Source organism: Metopolophium dirhodum, chromosome 4 (assembly GCF_019925205.1).
Source record: "Metopolophium dirhodum isolate CAU chromosome 4, ASM1992520v1, whole genome shotgun sequence".
Taxonomy (NCBI): domain Eukaryota; kingdom Metazoa; phylum Arthropoda; class Insecta; order Hemiptera; family Aphididae; genus Metopolophium; species Metopolophium dirhodum.
Window position 1 is genome coordinate 4,845,995 of NC_083563.1, and position 19,789 is coordinate 4,865,783.

Below are 19,789 nucleotides of genomic sequence, written 5' to 3' on the forward strand. Positions count from 1 at the left end.
CGTTTAACACATGTTATGGTTTCTTAATCCAGAGAGGGTATAATCAACTTTATTAAATCTTACAACTGAACCAAAAGTCAAGTGCTCTGTATTCGTAAAAACGTATTTAAGAATAGAAAAATGTTCACAGCCAAATACAATTTTCGATACATTAAATTAATAAAAATAAGATAATGGTATTCAAAAAATTATTATCTAAGTAGTATATTATGTTCTAGTATGCATTCTACATAATATAAAAGAGTTGGAATTAAAGTACCTATGAATTTTTTATATTATAAAATATTATCAAACCAAATGTTAATACTTAATGTATAATATTGTACTAAATAATTCAGTGAAACTTATAACTACCGGACACTTTCGGTTGCTGAAATTTTGTCCAATATTAGGAGGTGCCTGCTATACAGAGGGTTCTGTTTGTAGAAAGCAAGATATGTATTAAGTTATGATGTCAACTTATAAACGATAAATCTAGTAAAGTTTTACTGTGAGTGAACCGTTTGAATGTATCAATATAGGGATGTGGTTTATCATCTATACGCCTACTAACTAATTAATTTACTAGGTAATAATATGCTGGATTCAGACCACACCACATGTGACCCTGTCCTAATTTAATAACTTTTTTGAAAAATATCAATGTATTGATGGAAATTAATAGTTACATTTTAAAACATTTAGGTACATCATAACTTTAAACTTATATCTATATACATTGATAATCTCAGATTTTTATGTGACAAAATAAAAATAAAGAATAAATACTATAAATTAAAATAACTAATGAGTTATAACTTGGCAACGTTCTAATTCTACAGTATAGACATTATTTTTTCTAGACAAATTTACATTAGAAACAGAGTTGTTGACGGCTACTGCCAGGGTGAAACATCGTTCATACTTTATAGTAAATACTTGGGCTATAGCCGTATAAAGATACCTATATAGTGGTGTTAAATAAACGCATAAGTTACCTAAAGTGGGATAATAATAAGAATACGCATATTATTATTATAATATTATAATATTATGTTAGTCGACTGGTTTTTCGCACCGAGAGACTTTAACGACCGGACGCGCCTGCAAAACGACTGACTGAATGTGAGGTGATTTAATCGTGTTACATTTCGAATTTGGTTTTGTGTGACGTGCGTACCCTACAGGAAGTGTGTAAAAAAAGGGTCGTCTTGTCTAATGAGACAATAATAATATGTATAGTATGTACCTACTGTCCTATTACCTACCTATATTGGTACATTATACAAAATAACATTTTAGGACGTTTTCTTTCGATATAAATTTTATTTTATTTTTTATTATTTATTTACTGCTATTGCTCACTTTTTTCCTCCGTATTTTCACTCATTATGTTGTTCAGCACAACGGACGTATAATATATGCGGTACGGATCGTGACAATAGATGCGCTCGAGTTGCACGGTTCGCCGCGGATTTATAATAAATCAAACGGAGTTAGAACGCGGCACGCAAATGATACTTGTCATGTCTGCGTGTGGAAACATGGAAATTATTACGATATATTGTACAAAATATTACAATATAATATATTATTGGCAAAAATGTGATTTCGATACAGACACACATCGATAGCACTTGTTACACGTATACATATATAGGTATTATAAATTATAATACGCCCGTGTACATCATGACGTGTGTGTAATGTGTGTAATATGTATGGTATATTTACCTATGTAATAAATGTACCTATATAGTGCAACAATGTATAGCTGCACACATAGTCGGTACAATATTAGAAAAATATAAACGTTTTCGTTATTATTGGCGGTGAAGAGTTTGCCGTTGGTTTTGTTTGTTTTTTATTCTTTGAGTAAGCTGAACAGACAGAAAAAATATACAGTAGCCTACTTTTTTTCTGATATTTATATGTTATCCGTTATCGCTTACCGGTATTATTATTAATATACAAATAATAATAAATCATTAGTTTTTTTTACATCCAAAAACAATCATCTTTGTTCGAGGACTTGGTCCATTAACAATAATAAAAGGGTCGTTTCTATACTTAGCTAAGAGTATAATAAAAATCCATTTATTACACTTTTCCGTTAAATCACCTGCTAATACAATATTACTTAAATAGTGTGACAATAATAATATAATAATATATATTCAAAAATCACATTTATAGTCAATTATTTTTATACATGTATATTATGCCAAGGTTTAGTGTGATAATTATATAGCTTGTAATATATGTTTTACGATGATTTACGAGTTTAATAATTGTATGCTTTCTAAATATTTGTTTTGCTACTAACTTGTATTATTACTATTGTTCAATTTATGATTTTACTAATTTGAACCTTAATATTTATAAGAGAGTAAACATGCATGTTTCCTAATTATTTCAAATTGTCTAGGCTTTATGTTACATAGATCTACGTAATATATGTTAAAAATTGACTTTAAATTATAATAAACAACTTTCTAACGAGTATAATTTTAAAGAATCAAATCCTAATTTGTAAAATCAATAATCATGTTATTTCTTCTTAAAAGGTACACTATATTCTTATATAAAAACTGGAATTACTATATAATATGCAAACAAACGTTTAATGTATATTATGTATTATTTATAATATTATGTTACATACTATTTTATTTCTGCATCATACATTTCGACTAATTATTTTAATTACTATCGGAATGAATTAAATTAAATTGTAAATGATTAAGTAATTTTCGAATGATGTGGTAGCTTAAATATTTCTTAATACTAAAACTCAAGTATGAAAACCTATAAGTATTGATTTTTTTAACGTCTTGCATTACGAACATAATATATTATATGTATTATAATACCCGCCTTTAATGTAAGTATATATTACGTAATAATTAAAACACAATATACATGCGCTGCATCATTTTATTATATTATATTAGTATATCACCGTATTGAGTTGGCCATTTGGTTTTTTGATTAAATTTGTGTATTATAGATATGTACTAGGTATTATAAACTATTACGCTATCCACAATAATGCAAAATAATGAAACCGTCTTCAAAGTTATTTCTAGAAAAATAATAGTATTTCAACTCTATGACTATAAATGTAAAATTTCAAACACTTATATTATCTACGATTCCAGGTTTTTCATTCATGTGAAATGTTCACATTTCCCATTTCCAATGAATAACTAATGTTTATTGATATACGTTGTACATATTTTAAAAATAACTGAAATTACCTATAGCAAATGAAGTGATATAAAAATGTCCTGTTGTGAACCACCACGGAAGTAAAATATTTGTAGACATTTATGACATGTAATATTTCATATTTGATAAGATAATCTTTAAAAATATCACAATGTTCTATTCTTCTATCATTATAGCAATAACTGCATTAACTTGGTTGGAGACTTTAGCACCGGTTTTAGCTAGTTTAATATGAAAATATAATGTATAGCGGTCAAACGGACACTGTTGAACTATTTCGACGTTGCATAATTCGCATTATATTTATGGTGAACAAACGTTTAAAGGCTGCAGACTGCAGTATATTAATTCTTCTAATTTAATTTAATTGTTTTACTTCCTAACGTACCATGTCAAAATATCACAAATTAATATTATAGTAACGAATATAATAAATTAATAACACATAAATAAACTGTCGTACCTATAGGTACCTACAAATTACAAATTGTGTTTTAAAAATTAAAATATATAAGTAGAAAAATAATATAAATATATAAAGTACTATAAAATATATAAATAAATGCATATGTACATTTACATTTAAAATAAAAAAATTATAAGGAAGTATTCATAGATTGATATTTTTTGGTTGGCTTCAGGCGTATTATATGCAACTAATATTAAAATAATTTGTGTATTAGGTCAACCATAACTTCCATTGATAAATGATATAATGTGACAATAAGGTCAACCCTAGCCAATAACCGTGTTATACTTGTATAAGTTATCCACTAATCAGTGACTTCCAACAAATAGCATGATGTAATTATGATGCACGGCCTTAAATCTTAATGAGCTGTGATATCATTGCCGATATTTTTACAGTAATAATTTTATCGAGATATTTTCATGTGACTGTGTGACACCAATAATTGAAATATTCGATTAAAAAAATTACGGCCAAAGTCGGTTGTTGGATAATATTACGAACGGACTGACTGATGGTGACAATAAGCGCAAACGCACAATACAGATCATTATAGAAACCTCCACGTTTCTAAACGTTCTTACTTTTTATAATAATTACAAAACGTCTACCCTTGGTTACTTAGAAGTCAGAACTGATATATACGCCAATTTTATTTTTAATAGAAGCAATAATAATATCGTAACATCAAAATGTAGTAGGTATACAAGATATACCTCTATGTTCGTCATTTTTTTTTTCTCCAAATAATTGTTTAAATAATTATTAATGTGTTCATTGAAGCGCGTATAATAATATACTGTACACGGACTGTAATGGCGAATATCGTAGCTTATCAAATTAATAATTGTACACAAATTGATGTGTTCAAGTTGTTGTGCGGGAGGCGTCAATATGCCATTTAACTATTCTATTCTTATATAAATATTGGGAATTATGTTTTAATTGTATTCGTTTTATGATAGAGAAAACATGTGTATTATAGTCCCAAACATATTTTTATTCAAGCAAATAATACTTTCACATTAAAGTATAATGGTTCGAATCTTTATCGATATGATGCGTATAATATTAATATCTACTATTTGCTATTTACTATTTATGTAACCATCTAGGACCTAAGTAGTACATTTTTTTAAAAATTAATTGAAATTGAAATTCTCCCTTTTTTTATTGAATTTAAAGAAAAATTACTCATATTATTTGATACGATGTCGATGACGACTTATTACATAATTAAGTAGTATTATAATAATTTATATTAATATATTAATTAAATATTCAAAAAAATGTATTTTACATTTTTAATTTGTGTTCATTAAATATGTAACATATTGTGCAACTCATATAAACCAAATTCAATAGAATAATAATTGTATTACCTAACAAGTTTTTTTTATTAATAGAAAGATTTTATAATATAGTAAACAAAAACATAAAAAATATGGTATGAGATATGTGTTCACTGTTCGTGTGTATTGTGTGTATTATATAAAAAAATGTATTTGTGACTTGTGTGTATAATATTTCGAAGGAATGATTTCTCTATAATTAGTGTAGGTGCATGTAACTGCTTGGAGTATTATTTGAAGAATATTTTGTAATTTCATTGGTCACTTCGGAAAAAACTCAATTTCAACATGATAATAACGTCGAAGAAGTGCACACGTTTATATTAATGGGATAATTTTTTTCGAAAATAATGTTTCGCAAAATCAGTGCCGTGGGAAAGTTGAACAGATAGATATTCAAAAAGTAATTTGATATACTCGCGTTTAATATAATATAATGTAATATAATATATACATGTATATCAAAACACAATTTTGCACTCGTGTCTGAAACTATCCTTTTTGTTTAGTCGTCGTTAATGAGAATAACACTTTCCAACGGCATTGACCGGGTATAATTTTGTTTGAACAATTCGTTACCGGAAAAGCGATATCAATAAGAAAACAATCGTGAAATGGAGTGATTTAATTATCGAAACGAGTTTCGCGCTCAATCGTACACGTCTATTTGTATATAATGATATTATGAATAACACGGTCGAACTGGACCTACTGAGGGCAATGGTGAAGTGTGTGTATTTTTCATACATATAGCATTATACTATATTATATAGCACTGCAGTACTATAACATTGTGTTGACCAAAAGGCGCGGGGGGGGGGGGGTACATTCGACAATATTATAAAACAATATATTGTCTATATTGTATATATTTGGTATGAATTACGATCGTGCTGATCTACATTCGGTGAAATTTGGTGCCACTGGCGGGAAATCACGGGGGCTCGTGTCCGAAGTGTCTAAGACTTGAACTATCGAATGCTAAGACTTCACCGCGCCGAGACGGTGGCGTAACGAATGTATTATTAGTAAGTACCGGCGGCGCATTTAAGCATTAAATATGCCTCGGGGCAACATTTTAATGCCCCCCCCCCCTCCCATCCATTACATAAATTGATATTACATTTCTATAATTACTAACTGATCCTAATTTAATAATACATGCAATATTAAGTATATATTGTGGAAAGTAATCAATAATATGCAATTAAAATAAGTTTAATTTTTTAAACTATTCAATACATGCTTTATAGAAAGTATAGGAACATTAGGAGTTATATTCAAAAATGATTCAAACTTCAACATTAAGGGCAGTTTTTGGAAGAAAATTGCATCTAGTTGGTATTTTCTTTTTGAGAGGAGGGGGAACAAAACTAGAACATTCGTAGCACTTAGGTATATAGTACTTATATAGTACTATATATTTTATCAATATAATCGGAAAATTTATATTAGAATTATTCTAGACGTAATAAAATTTGTATGGTTCTTTTTTAGCCATTTACAGACATTTTAAGTTTGTCACGCCATAGACTCGTATTAAAATTGCTTTAAATACTTATTTCTGCCAGATAAAGTAAAAAAAATGTATTTACATATTGTATACTATATTAATGGACAACAGTGTTCCTTGGTTTTTATGTTTTTTCATGCAAAAATAAAATTATATTAACTATACAACTTGATTTATATATTGTTACTGTGTGATGGAGGGTGGGGGGTTAATAAATAAGTTGTTTCACCAAAATAATGCTTATATAATCACTTCTGATATGTATTGATCACTAAGTAGACATTTAATTTTCCTGCCTCTAAAATTTGGCAACCCCAATCCGGACTCTGCAGGAGCATTCACAGTCATCACTCATAAATGCGCCACTGATAATTATTTTTAAGTTGGTATAATATTATAAATATTTTTAATCCTTACTTGCGTGCCAGTGTATAAATGCTGCAGACATATACATTATATTATATAACTCTGTGCATCACTTGGGTAGAGGGCAGACGGAGGCCTTTGCCCTGGCTATAGGTTTTTGTGGGTTAGTCATATTATTGGTTCAAACCAATTTTAATACGGTTAGAATGGCTTTTTTCATATAAAATATTTGTTAAATTTAGTGGTGTAAATGAAGTTTAGTGCCCACATCAATTTTTCAATTTTTTTTTCGGAAACTGTGTATTACAACCAGTTAAGAACGATGATGCAAAAATTAATTGCCGGAAATCATTAGTTTTTATGGTATTGCTATACCATGGGCACTATAGCCCAACGAAGTCCACGATTTTCGGCGTGTTACCCACACGCACAACGCTTATAATTTACCACGCTTAGTTATGGGGCAAAAATAATTCTGATACCCACCCATGGTGGTTTTACATAACAACTTGAGGGATGTTTTTAATTTTAACTGTCCGAGCGAGTGACCACGCTAGGTCTATATGAAAATACTAAAAATTTTAGTTAGCTATTATACTTTAAAATAAGTCTGACAGCCAAATTCATACTTCCCCGTCGTTTTCAGCATACTTAACTACATAGGTACGTTAAAAAAAAAAATTTTTAAAAAAAAGGTTGTTTAGTAAAACAGAAAAGTTCCAAACGCGCGGGAAAATATTGCGTTGTACGAATGCGTACAATAGTGTTATATTATCCAATTTTTTTTCCAACATCTTAATTTGCTTGCAGATAATATTTAGATATAAAGGACGCATTTTGTAAAAAAAATATCCCAATAAAATCAGTTGCAACTTACAACGCTGCATCTGTACATGTATAGTTGTTAAATTGTATCATTCGTGATGTGTATTTATAAATCGCGTTTTATTTCATGCGCAACTCGTTCACAGACGGCATGATAAAGTTGCGCCGGAAAAGCGAAGGAAAACAAATGGCGGTATACAAGGTCGCGTGCGCGATGATTATGCACGCAATCATCGCAGTCGCTGTGTGTACCTTAACTATATATTTGTTTCTATTTTATTTCTATTTTTTTTTTTTTATTTCTTTTAATTGCCAGTGGTTTTTACGCATTTTGTTTTACTATACGGTTCCGGTACGATTTGGGTTGGACGCAATTATATATATATATATATATGTACGTTATATCGTTGTTATTTCCGCGATGAACTACTTGTGCGAAGCTGTATTAATTAGTCCGACGCCGCCGCAACGACGTGTTGGGCGCACATCCTCGAGTGATATTCGTCACCATCACGCGGAGTAATTCGGTCGAGACGTACGCAAATTACGTGTACCTACCTTATTAAGATATATATATATATATATAATGCAATAAGTGTATCCTCATTATTATTATTATTATTATTGTTGTAAGCGACACGTTCGCACAGCGCTCTAGCCTCGAACACATTTTTAATAATGAAAATATTGTTATAAATTATAACAGATGACGAAACATACCAATTTTTGGAATAATTATGTTGTTCCGACGAAACGCAGAGAAATGACGATACACGAGAATTTTTTTTCGCTGGAGTCTCGACAACCTGTTTGTTTCCTAGTGGAATTAATCGATTTTGAACCGACAATAACCGATTGATACATAAAACGTAGAATTTAATACATGCATATTATACCTATGTATTTTTGTTTCAAAAATAGAATTTTACCTACTATGATTACGCACAATTAAACAGTCGAAAGCGAGTTCGAGATAGAATATTTGAATATAGTAATATAATGTTGTATTACTAATTATGTATTTTTTTTTTGATTTCCGATAAACCAATATATAATACATTTTGTACATGAATTAGAATAAGAAACGTGCGTGAAGTTGACCCCTACACAATTGAAATGACCGAATTATTTCGGTATTCATTTTTTAACAGCGTTAAAAAAGGAGTGGTAAATATTAATTTTGGTTCTGTGGGATGTGAGTAACATTGGTTGAATTATATGGGATAGGGTCGGTGAACTGGGTAATGTGGGCAACGGAAATTGACTTACAAAGGGACTCATCAACAGACATAATTAATAACTATACACTAATTTGATGATTTATTTGTTTTTGCCAAAAATTGCATAACTGAAAACACTTTATTTTAATACTCAAGGCAATATATCTATAAAAAAATTACTTTTTATAGTTTAGATAATTAGATAATTCATATTGCTATATTATGCCAGTACCTACCTATGCCACAAATTCAAAAGGGTAATAAATTAATACCAGATGTATAAAAGTATAATAATATCAAAAAAAAAATAACCAAAGTGATGAAACAAAAAATAACATTTAAAAAATAATTAAACTGTACTAGAGTACCTATTAGTTATTATTATATTTTATAAATTACTGTTTAATATTAACATAAATATTATGTTTTTGGGCTGGATCCACGTTTTTAGTTTTTCTGCCTAAATTTTCGTTAGGTTTTCGTTGTCATAGTTACTTATTAACAAAATCATAATTATGATTCATAGATTTTCCTTGTTGAGGAAAAATATCGAGTAGCGAGCTTTTGAAGTTTTCCGCACGTAAAAATTCATAAAAATTTTTCTTTAAAAAAATGTATAAAATATTTAGCTAACGATTGAAAATTTAAAACAAGGTTCCACGTAAATAGATCATATATAAATTACTTTATTCATAATAATATCATCAAATATACTTAGTAATATCATAGGCTGTCTACGCTCAGAATTATTTTTCTTATAGGTACAATAATATTATATCGCATTGAATTCAAATCTAACACCATCCATTACAGTGACCCACTTGTAACCTACTGTACAGCAGAGCGACACCTACTTGCCTACCTTTTTCTAAATATTTTTTTTAATAATTTTGGTATTATTAACCAACAATAGTGAATAGTGATTTGTGATAATGATAAATTATATTTTAGATGGAATACGTATCATTGAGTACCGACTAAAGATTATTAATTTTTACTACACAATGGAGATTATTTGTGTATAGTTTTTAAAATAGACATTTTAAAGACCCAATCGATACAATCATATTTATTGGCATTCAGAGCTGATAACACTAACATATTTTTTTCTCTTATGGTCCAATCGAATATGCAGGAGGCACTTGCCTACTGCATTACTGAATACTTAACTATAAATCAACAGCTCATATTTTATAATTTAAAATAATGTTTTTTCCTTTGATGATTTTTTAGAATGAAGAGCGGGGCTTCCACCTGAAATCACCGGGCTCCATTCTCAACGGAGTCCACGATACGCAGAAACCTCCATCAATTGTACGGTACTAGAAATATAATACATTTTATAGTTGGTACTTAATTCGTGTTGTTTCAATAGCCAAGTATAATAGGACCATTAAAATTACATAATATGGGAAACAGTAAAAATAACTTTGTTTTTTCATTACAATCTGTTCAAAAATAATACAACTCATTAAAATTATGTTAATATAATTCTACAAAATCTAGAATTATGAATTCATCATAATTAATAAATGTACAGTTTAAAAATGATTAGGTTTGCTAATTTTTAAAACGGTTATTTTAATTTACTGTTAATATTTTCAAATTTTACCTTTCGGATGCTTCAATATATACCAATATACCTGTTATTATTATTCAATTTTAGTCACACGAATAATTTAAATTTTCAACTATAATATACTGACTATAATATTACGAGGATTGAGATTATTTTAATGATTATGAAATATAATTATAATTAATATGATACGCTGATATGAGGTATTGAGGTACCTGGTACATATGGGTAATTGAATATTTTAAATTACTTATTACAAAATATTCTTTAACTATTAAGTTAACCACAAATAAAAAATAATACGTATAAACATATACCATGATATTATGTGTGATTTATTTATTTTATATTATACAAAATGTTAAAGTTCCATTTATTTTCAAAGTTACTGTCCTATCATTATTATATTTCAACGGTTAATATGAAATATTTGTTGTGAGGTATAACTCATAGGTTTTATTATCAATAATTATTATCTAAAAACTACTATATTGTAATAGGTACCTAGTTATTGTAAAATATTTAAGGGTATATCGTATATGAAAGGTACAGGGAAAAACCCAGAAAAGTCACTTTTTTAATTTCGAGCAAAACGTATTTTAAATTTCTAAACTATGCCTGTAGTACGACTGTAATCTCTGTATGTCAAAACTTCCGGCGGCCGTAACTCTCGACTATTCCGCTTTTTTCCCTGGTTCAAACGCTTAAAAGATAGAATACATCAATACAAATAATTTGATACCGAAATCGCCATTTTTTAAAAAAGTGACTTTTCTGGTTTTTCCTCTAGGTTACAGCTGTAACTTTACATATTATGTAAACGAGTATTCGGTGGTATGACGTTAACTAGTAAAAAATTGGTTCGTATATTTTAGTATTGAAACTCGAGTAGAGACTGTTGAGCTTATTTAATTGAACGCTACGACTAACCGGTAAATTTGAATTTACGTAGTAATATGGTGCCATTTTTTAAAAAAGTGACTTTTCTGGTTTTTTCTCTAGGTTACAGCTGTAACCTTACATATTATGTAAACGAGTATTCGGTGGTATGACGTTAACTAGTAAAAAATTGGTTCGTTTATTTTAGTATTGAAACTCGAGTAGAGACTGTTGAGCTTATTTAATTGAACGCTACGACCAACCGGTAAATTTGAATTTACGTAGTAATGGTGAACTGATTGTTAATTACCAATATTTTATGTGACAGAAAATAAACGAACGCAATTCCTGCTCAATATATATTATGTTTCAGTCTGTGATTTCAGTGAAAATTTGACAAACCCTAAAACCCATAAACGTGTGAGTAATGAGTATGTTACTTTGGCACTAACTCTCGTCCCGTCAGTAGATAACTACCAACTACTGGAATCTGCCGGCGATCGCCGATTGGTGTACAGCTTCAGGATTGTTAAACTTTTGTTGTCACGGTTACGCTGCTCGTATCCGGCATTCAGATCGTAGACATCTTAATTTGCTAGTCAAGTTATCGGTTGCGTTTTTTTTTCACAAAATGTCACGTAAAAGACGTTCGACCTCCTTAAAAAAAAAAAAAAAATAGGCGACTAACTGCTACTACAACGCCAGCTCCTGAAACGCTGTGGCATTGGAAAAGAAAGAATACAATTTTTCAAGAAATCACTTTAATAATATATAGTTAATAACTATTAAAGTGTATTAAATATAGAAGTAATATTATTTCTGTAAACGTGTGTTTGTGCACGAGTGTGAGTGTAAAACGTTGTAGCTGTGTGAGTGTGTTAGGTACGCCAAAAACGATGTCCGTGCGAGTTTAATTTTACGAACCGACCACGACACGGACAGGACGGTATTCAATTAATATCGCTGTAACAAGTGGACAAACCCCGCGGCAGCCTGTACAGAGGAGGTGTACGATGACGATGACGACAATGATAATGATGATGATGATGATGATGATAGAGACAGTGTTCATTAACACGGTCGACGTTTGTAATTAGATCCGAAACGACCGACTTGTTGTTGTATAGCTAGGTACCTACCTATATCTATTGTCGTAACGTGGACACGGCTCCGTTGCCCCAGCCCACGCCACCGTGGTATAAGTAATCAAAGTGAAATCTCCCACATGATGACAGTTCGCTATCTTTATTCATCGACGGTATGCGGTGGCGTTAACAGAGATCCGTTCCATCATTGTGCGCGTCCGGCGTTTAATTTCGATTCCCCTCCACAAACGCGCACTCGTAACTCGTACTTTGCTTACTAACTAAACTAAATTATTTACCTCTATATATCATTATATATATATATTATAAATACAAAAAACATGATACGATAATTATATATTATACATATTATATACATATTATATATTATATATTATACAAGGCGATTTTTCATCAGGCTCACCACATTTTGATCGTTAAATTACGAATTTATTCGATTTAAGCAGATTGTTAAGAGCATTTAAATATGTTGTTATATCGAAGTCAACATTTTAACAAGTTGTTTCTGAGTTAACTTTCTTTATGAACTCACTGCAATGGATCATTATTCATTGGATGCATTTTTTCCCAAGGTTAGAATTCGATCCAAATTTATAGTCAAATTATTTTTTAAGAATATATTTTTATCGATTTCAATTTATTGCTCCTATTAACTTTTAGCTATAATATATAATAGATAGTTATAATTTTATAAAAACACTTTATCATAAACAACTCAGTAATACGAAATTCTGCAATTAGGTATGTGAGTCGTATATATTTAATAGGTTTATTAACGTTTAGAATAAAACACGAAATCGATGTCATTCAATAATATGAGTAAGTCAAGTTCTGTTTTTTTTTTAAACGTAAATTATAAAAACCAGTATTTATTATCAGTAATTATGACGAATAAAGATGTAAGATTCAATAAACGAATAGATCTTCGCAGAAAAGAATTTTTCTGATCCGTATATGAAATTGACTGTATTGGCTCTATATTATTATAACAAAAATAATTGCAGAAAAGGGGCAAATATAGGCAATTTTATATACGGATCCGAAAAATTCTGTCCTGAGAAGATCCATTTGTCTAAGTATCAAATTAATCAAATATGCTAACTAAAACCACCCTCAGTGTTGAACATTGGTGTAAATTATAAAATCATCATTGTAAAATCAATACATTCCTTGCCTAGCTCAGAATATAAAATTGGTCAAAAGCGTTTATAAAAATACTCTATATTTAGAAATTCAACTAGGAACGATGTTGAATTTGGCCATACTTATAGACCACACGAAAATGCTTTAAACACCCACTCGTCAGACGAATGTTGAAGGCTCAAAGAAATAAACAGATATCAAAAATTAAAATTCCACTGTTATTTTAATAAATCATCTCGTAATTTTTAAATTGTATATGGTAATTTATCATTTAACTCTCCAAACCTTCACACTTCAACTTTACGATGATCTGCAAGCTGCAACGCCGATAGTAATAGTAAAACTGTGATAATATTTTTTTTTCATAATATTCTTATAAAGTATTTGGTGAAGACATTTTCTCTGTCGTAGTATAAAATATGTTATTATTGCCACAAGTTTTGTTCGATAATAAATATTAAAATATACAACACACGAACAAAAGAATAGGTACAAACAAATAGCATATTCTAACCTATAAATACAACGGCTACATAACTATACACAATTATACAGTGCACTAAACACGCGACATAATTTAAATACCTAGTTTCGTTTTTACCATAAAGCTCATATCAGCTTATCACCAAATGAAAATTGAAACGTAATCAATACTATGCAATAAAAATTAAAACTAGTTAATAACATACTTTATTCTAATAAACTATTGAAAAAACTTTTATTATTTATTGAAGTGCATTTATTTAGTATCTAAACATCCTACAAAATAATATGTTTTTAGTATACATTGAATCCTTTGTTTGATTTCAAGAAAACGCAATTTTTAACTTAAAAAAATATTTCAAACAATAAAAAGGCGTTTAAACATAGTGATTAAAAACATGTTTTAAACATAGATATTACACATCATGAATTATTTGTTATATAGAAATGGCGGCGCAGGGCAAAATATAACTTAGTGCATCTAGTGTTGTCTACCTTATCCGCCTGAAAATGGATCTATATTTTTGAACAATTATAATAGTAGGTTATCAGAACCAGATATCTTTTCTCAAAACAAATGCACATACCATCACAATGATATGGATCCCAAGTCATATTGGAATCCTTGGAAATCAGTTAGCAGATACATATTATGCCAAACAGGTCATAACCTATCCAAACACTCTTCCCCTTTGCTCATTTACAAATATACAATACAATTCTAAATATTCTTGAATTTTCATATTCTTATGGGCATTGTATAGGCAATTCATATTGCTTAACTGTATATGCATGTTTGAGATTTCGTCGGGCGCTTAAAAAACATTAAACTCCAATAACACATTTTGTCATTATTTTACGGCAATATATGATTAAACACGGCTTATCTAGATTAGAAATTATTGATTAAATAACAAAATATTTATGAGATTTTGAAGAAATTGGTAAACATTCAAAATGAAATGTTTATAAAAAAAATTTGTACCCATATATTTTCCGATTTTTAATATTTTTATTATTGTATAAAAACATTAAAATCAAAATGAATCTTGTTTTCAATGTTTTTCATCGGACCTATGATGTTTATCAATATATTTCAAATGTCTAGTAAAAAGCCAAAATATTTTGATAATAATTGTATGTCTATAAAATGCTAATACAGTAGATTCTTATTATGTCAAACTTCGTTATCTCGTGTGTGTGTGTTTGTGTGTGTCTGCGTGTGTAAGCAATCTACAGCCTAGTCTAATGGTTCTGAAATTTATTATATATATAATCATATACTAGATCCGAGGTCCGAGAATGTGGAACATAGCCAATTTTAAAATTTTTCATTATAAGAAGAGGCTCACAAAGGAATTTATTGGCTCACAAAAAACGAATGTTTGTTTGTTTGTATATAGGGTGGTCGCCATTGGTTATAAAAAATGAAATAGTTTTTAAAACTGAATATAAGAAGAGACCGATATTTACCCAAATAGCTGTGTTAAAAATCTGTGCAGTTCATATTTAACGGTGTTGAAGACAGCCAAGACAGGTTAAATCCACTGACATTATTTGACTTGTCACGGGCAATGTCGTGCAGTATCAACTATATTATGATTAATAATAAATACGTATATACTATATTAAATAAAAATCCCGTTTTCAACCGATTTTCATGATATTTTAGTCAATAGATTTAACAAAAAAATAGTTATTATGATTGGACACCGTTTTAGACCTATCATATATACAGGGTGTCCCACTGAGATCTGACAAATGAAATAACTTTTGTTCTAATTAATATTTTAAAAAAATTTCTTTTAAATATAATTCATAGACTATTGCGCTACATTTTTAGTATACATTCTTTATTTTTTATTTTTTAATACTGAAAATAAAAAACTTAAAAACTGATAAAAAAAATTTCCAAAATTTCCAAAATAGCCAATTTGTAAATCTGATTTTCAGAAAAATTTATATCGTAAAAACATTTATTTAAGTCAAGTGGCTGATTTTTTACCATTTTTTTAAATATCAATATTCTTGTTAAGTAATATACGATCTAGTTTATGTTAGAAACATTATAATTTCAAAAAATATAAATCATTTTGAAATTATTTTATATGAACATTTTGTAACATAATTATTTCAAAATGATTTATATGGTCAAAACAACTCAAATAACTGTGTTAAAAATCTGCGCATTTTAATAAATTTAATATTCAACGGAGTAACGCCGTACAGTATCAGCTAGTTGCTAGTATAATTATATTATAATATCAATATACTTAAATAGTTAAATTTTTATATTATATTTATTATGTATAGTAGTGTGTTATCAGTTATCACACATGCATGTGTAATGTGCACGAAACTACGGAACTTGCATTGTACATAATTACTACATATTATATTTGCATGTTAATTACATAAACTACCTACTTTTTTGCAAAACTCCAAAATTGAACTATAATTATTTTGACTAATCGTTTGTACGAACAGTTTATATGTACCTAATTATTTTAATTATTATACTTCTATAAATTATTAGATAAACTCGCAGGTAACTATAGACTAGTTATAGTGACAATATTATACCTTACAATCGAGATGATGCTTGAAAATCACTAGTTAGGTACCAATACCGCTAAATTCTTAGACCTATTATAGTGAAACTATGTATATTTTATGTTTTTCCTCTTTATTAAATTTATAAATCTGGTTTGACGACTATCAATCAACTTACTCGGTATTGGAATATAATTATGATTATTAATTGTGGAAATAACGTTCATATGTCAATAACCTGTTAGAAATTTCGTAGTAATTAAAAAAAAATGTTCATCATAGAACAAAATAAATATGATATTTATTGTTTTTGTATATTTTAGTGTACTTAATTTAAGGGTTTAAAAATATGTGCATATTATCATTTATACATGTCTGTATTGTATACTAAACTTAAAAATAATATCAATGAAACGATAAAATATGAATCGTGTATAGTAAGACAATTCATTATGATTTATGATACACTGTACACATTTGATAAAGAGTAACTTAGATTTATAAATTATATACCTAAAATTAGTTTTCCAGCGACAATAATGTATTTTAGTATTTATAAATAATTTGATCAAAAATTAATTTTTTCAATATTTATATATTTTTTGACACGATTACTGAACTGCCTAATATAATATGCAATATAATGCAATTTAAAATCTGTACTCATATGCAGAGTAATAAAATTATATGCTAATGACAGAATATTATATCAAATAGTATTCAAAAATTGTATTATAACTGTAGTTTATACTGACTTGTGACTTCATATATTATTAACTATTTTATTAGTATTCTCAAGCGAGTCTAAGTGATTTAATTAAAAACGTCTTAACAATATTAATTAGATTCGTTAAATTACCGTTACATTTGGATGATAGAAGTATATGTTATCTAATTTTTATTCATTACCTAAATTTGGATGGCTAAATGTTTTAAACTTTAAAACAGACAAGTTACAAGTAAGTAGATAACTATTGTTGGAAAAAAAATGTTTCAATTTGTTTTACGTTGAATTAAACATTTTGGCACTCTATTCAATTTTGTCAACAGTCTTGTACTTTTTTATAATACACTTAACGTTTTATAATAATTGTCTTGATATAACGAATCATCTTTTCACCTTGAACGTTACCATTGAAAATACAAATCAATTTTATCAATTTTAATCTCGTTCTTGTATTTTTCATCGATAAATCGATTGTCAAATACAATACGTGTAAACGTATGAGTCACAACAGACTCACAAGTAGTCTTTTAAATACATAATTTATAACAACACATAATATCTTCTACGTGTTTTTATTAATTTGTTATGTATGCACCATGCAGTGCGTTGTAAGGTCATTTTTATTTTAATAAAATCATATTTTAAAGTTCATTAACATCGTGACTGCGAAAAACATTCTTTCGATGTATTAAAATAATTGGATGCATTTTATTTTGTGTAGGTGCAAACAAATCTAAAACTAAACTCGTGCGTACTTTTGAAACAGTTAGGATGTTAGTTAGTTAACTCTTGAATATTTTAATAATATATTAATATGGTTTGATCTATTTATTAAATGTACAATGAAGTTTGTCACTATTTATTATTCGCTGGCAGTTAGAATATTATTTTAGTCTATTTTTTTTCATTGTATTAGGTACATACAACCTATAAAATATTATTTGTTCCCGCATAGCTATTTTCTCGCAATAAGGTGCTCGTGGAAGTATTATATACAAATTAATATGCTTTTTGAAAAAGAACACAATATAATATAATTATATATAATTGTACAACGCGCAGTATTTTTTTTGGCAGACCATCCACAAAATATTTTTTTTAGAATGTACATTTTTCTGGCAATTTTACTTCAATAGTATATAATTCATGTTATCCGAAAAATATTTTAGTTTTCCATTTAAATTGTTTTCACAATGACATTTTTTTAGAAATAATAATTATGGCATTCCCCCACTCATTGCATAGTATCATTTTTGGTTGAGCCGAAAAACTACAAATCATGTAATTTATTTTGGTGGTGATTGGATTGCACAGCTCTGCAGTCGTGATGTAAATAATAAAATGTTATAACAGGAAAATCGAGTATAAAACTAATTATAAAAACTAAAGATATGTCCCCTGCTTCCTCGTTACGCTTAAAATTATACCCATTGCATAAATTTACTCATAAAAAAATTATTTCTACTAGGTTTACAGGCCGCTGTTTGTGGCGATACACGTTTGTATAATATTAGGTATCGATATCAACTCGTTTTCAAAATCGGCGTGTAAAAAAATATTATACTACCTAAAGTTATATAGCCGTTATATGTATTGCGGGTGTCGTATATATATATATATATATATATATATACATTATACATAATAATATAATATATATTTATACGATGATATCGGGTTTCGTATATAATATCGATATACCTGCAGCGATCCGTGTTAACACTTAACACACGTCATTGTCATATTATTCTGTTCACAAAACTGCTGTATTTATTTTGATTTTGTTTTTCCAGTTGACGACCTATAATTGCACCCATCTCTATCGGATAATAATATAGGGTATCATCCGTTCGCGACCCGAGCGCCGCAATTTAAAAACTGCATCGCGAGCGTCTGCATATAATTATATTATACAGAATTTACACCGGACCGAAAGGACACACAGTGCACTGATCCACCCGGGCATAATGTTTTCAACATGTGTGTGTGTGTGTGTGTGTAAACGTGACCCCAACTGTATTTAACTGTATACAGTTATGTATACATATCGTGCATATATGTATATATAGTATATACCAACACACATTCATACATATTATTATACATTTTATATGGTTATAGTGCATAATATAATACTATACGAGGGGGGACGAGGTGGCCGAGTGGTCTAACGCGACGGATTCGGCACAGCCGGTCCGAGTTCGATCCTCGACCACTGGGCGGCATTTTTCTCCGTGCAAGTCACGGTGTCCGGAGAACAAGTGCCGCCATCCCCCCACCCCGGGGCTCGGCAGAAACCTACGGGTGCCCCATTAGAAATTCTGCCAAACACAACACACACGTGTACCAACCTACCCAATATAA

The 19,789-nt window shown here is 29.0% G+C and overlaps 1 protein-coding gene across 2 annotated transcripts in view; it reads left to right on the forward strand.

The window, feature by feature from the left end:
- The window catches only part of LOC132942523 (uncharacterized), a 50,102-nt gene that overhangs the window by 3,761 nt on the left and 26,552 nt on the right, over positions 1–19,789 (forward strand). Inside the window, exon 2 of one of the 2 annotated variants that reach the window (XM_061011024.1) lies at positions 10,189–10,274. The gene's annotated coding sequence lies outside the window, so the exon portion shown is untranslated. The remainder of the gene's footprint in view (positions 1–10,188; positions 10,275–19,789) is intronic. The other variant, XM_061011025.1, reaches the window with a different exon arrangement.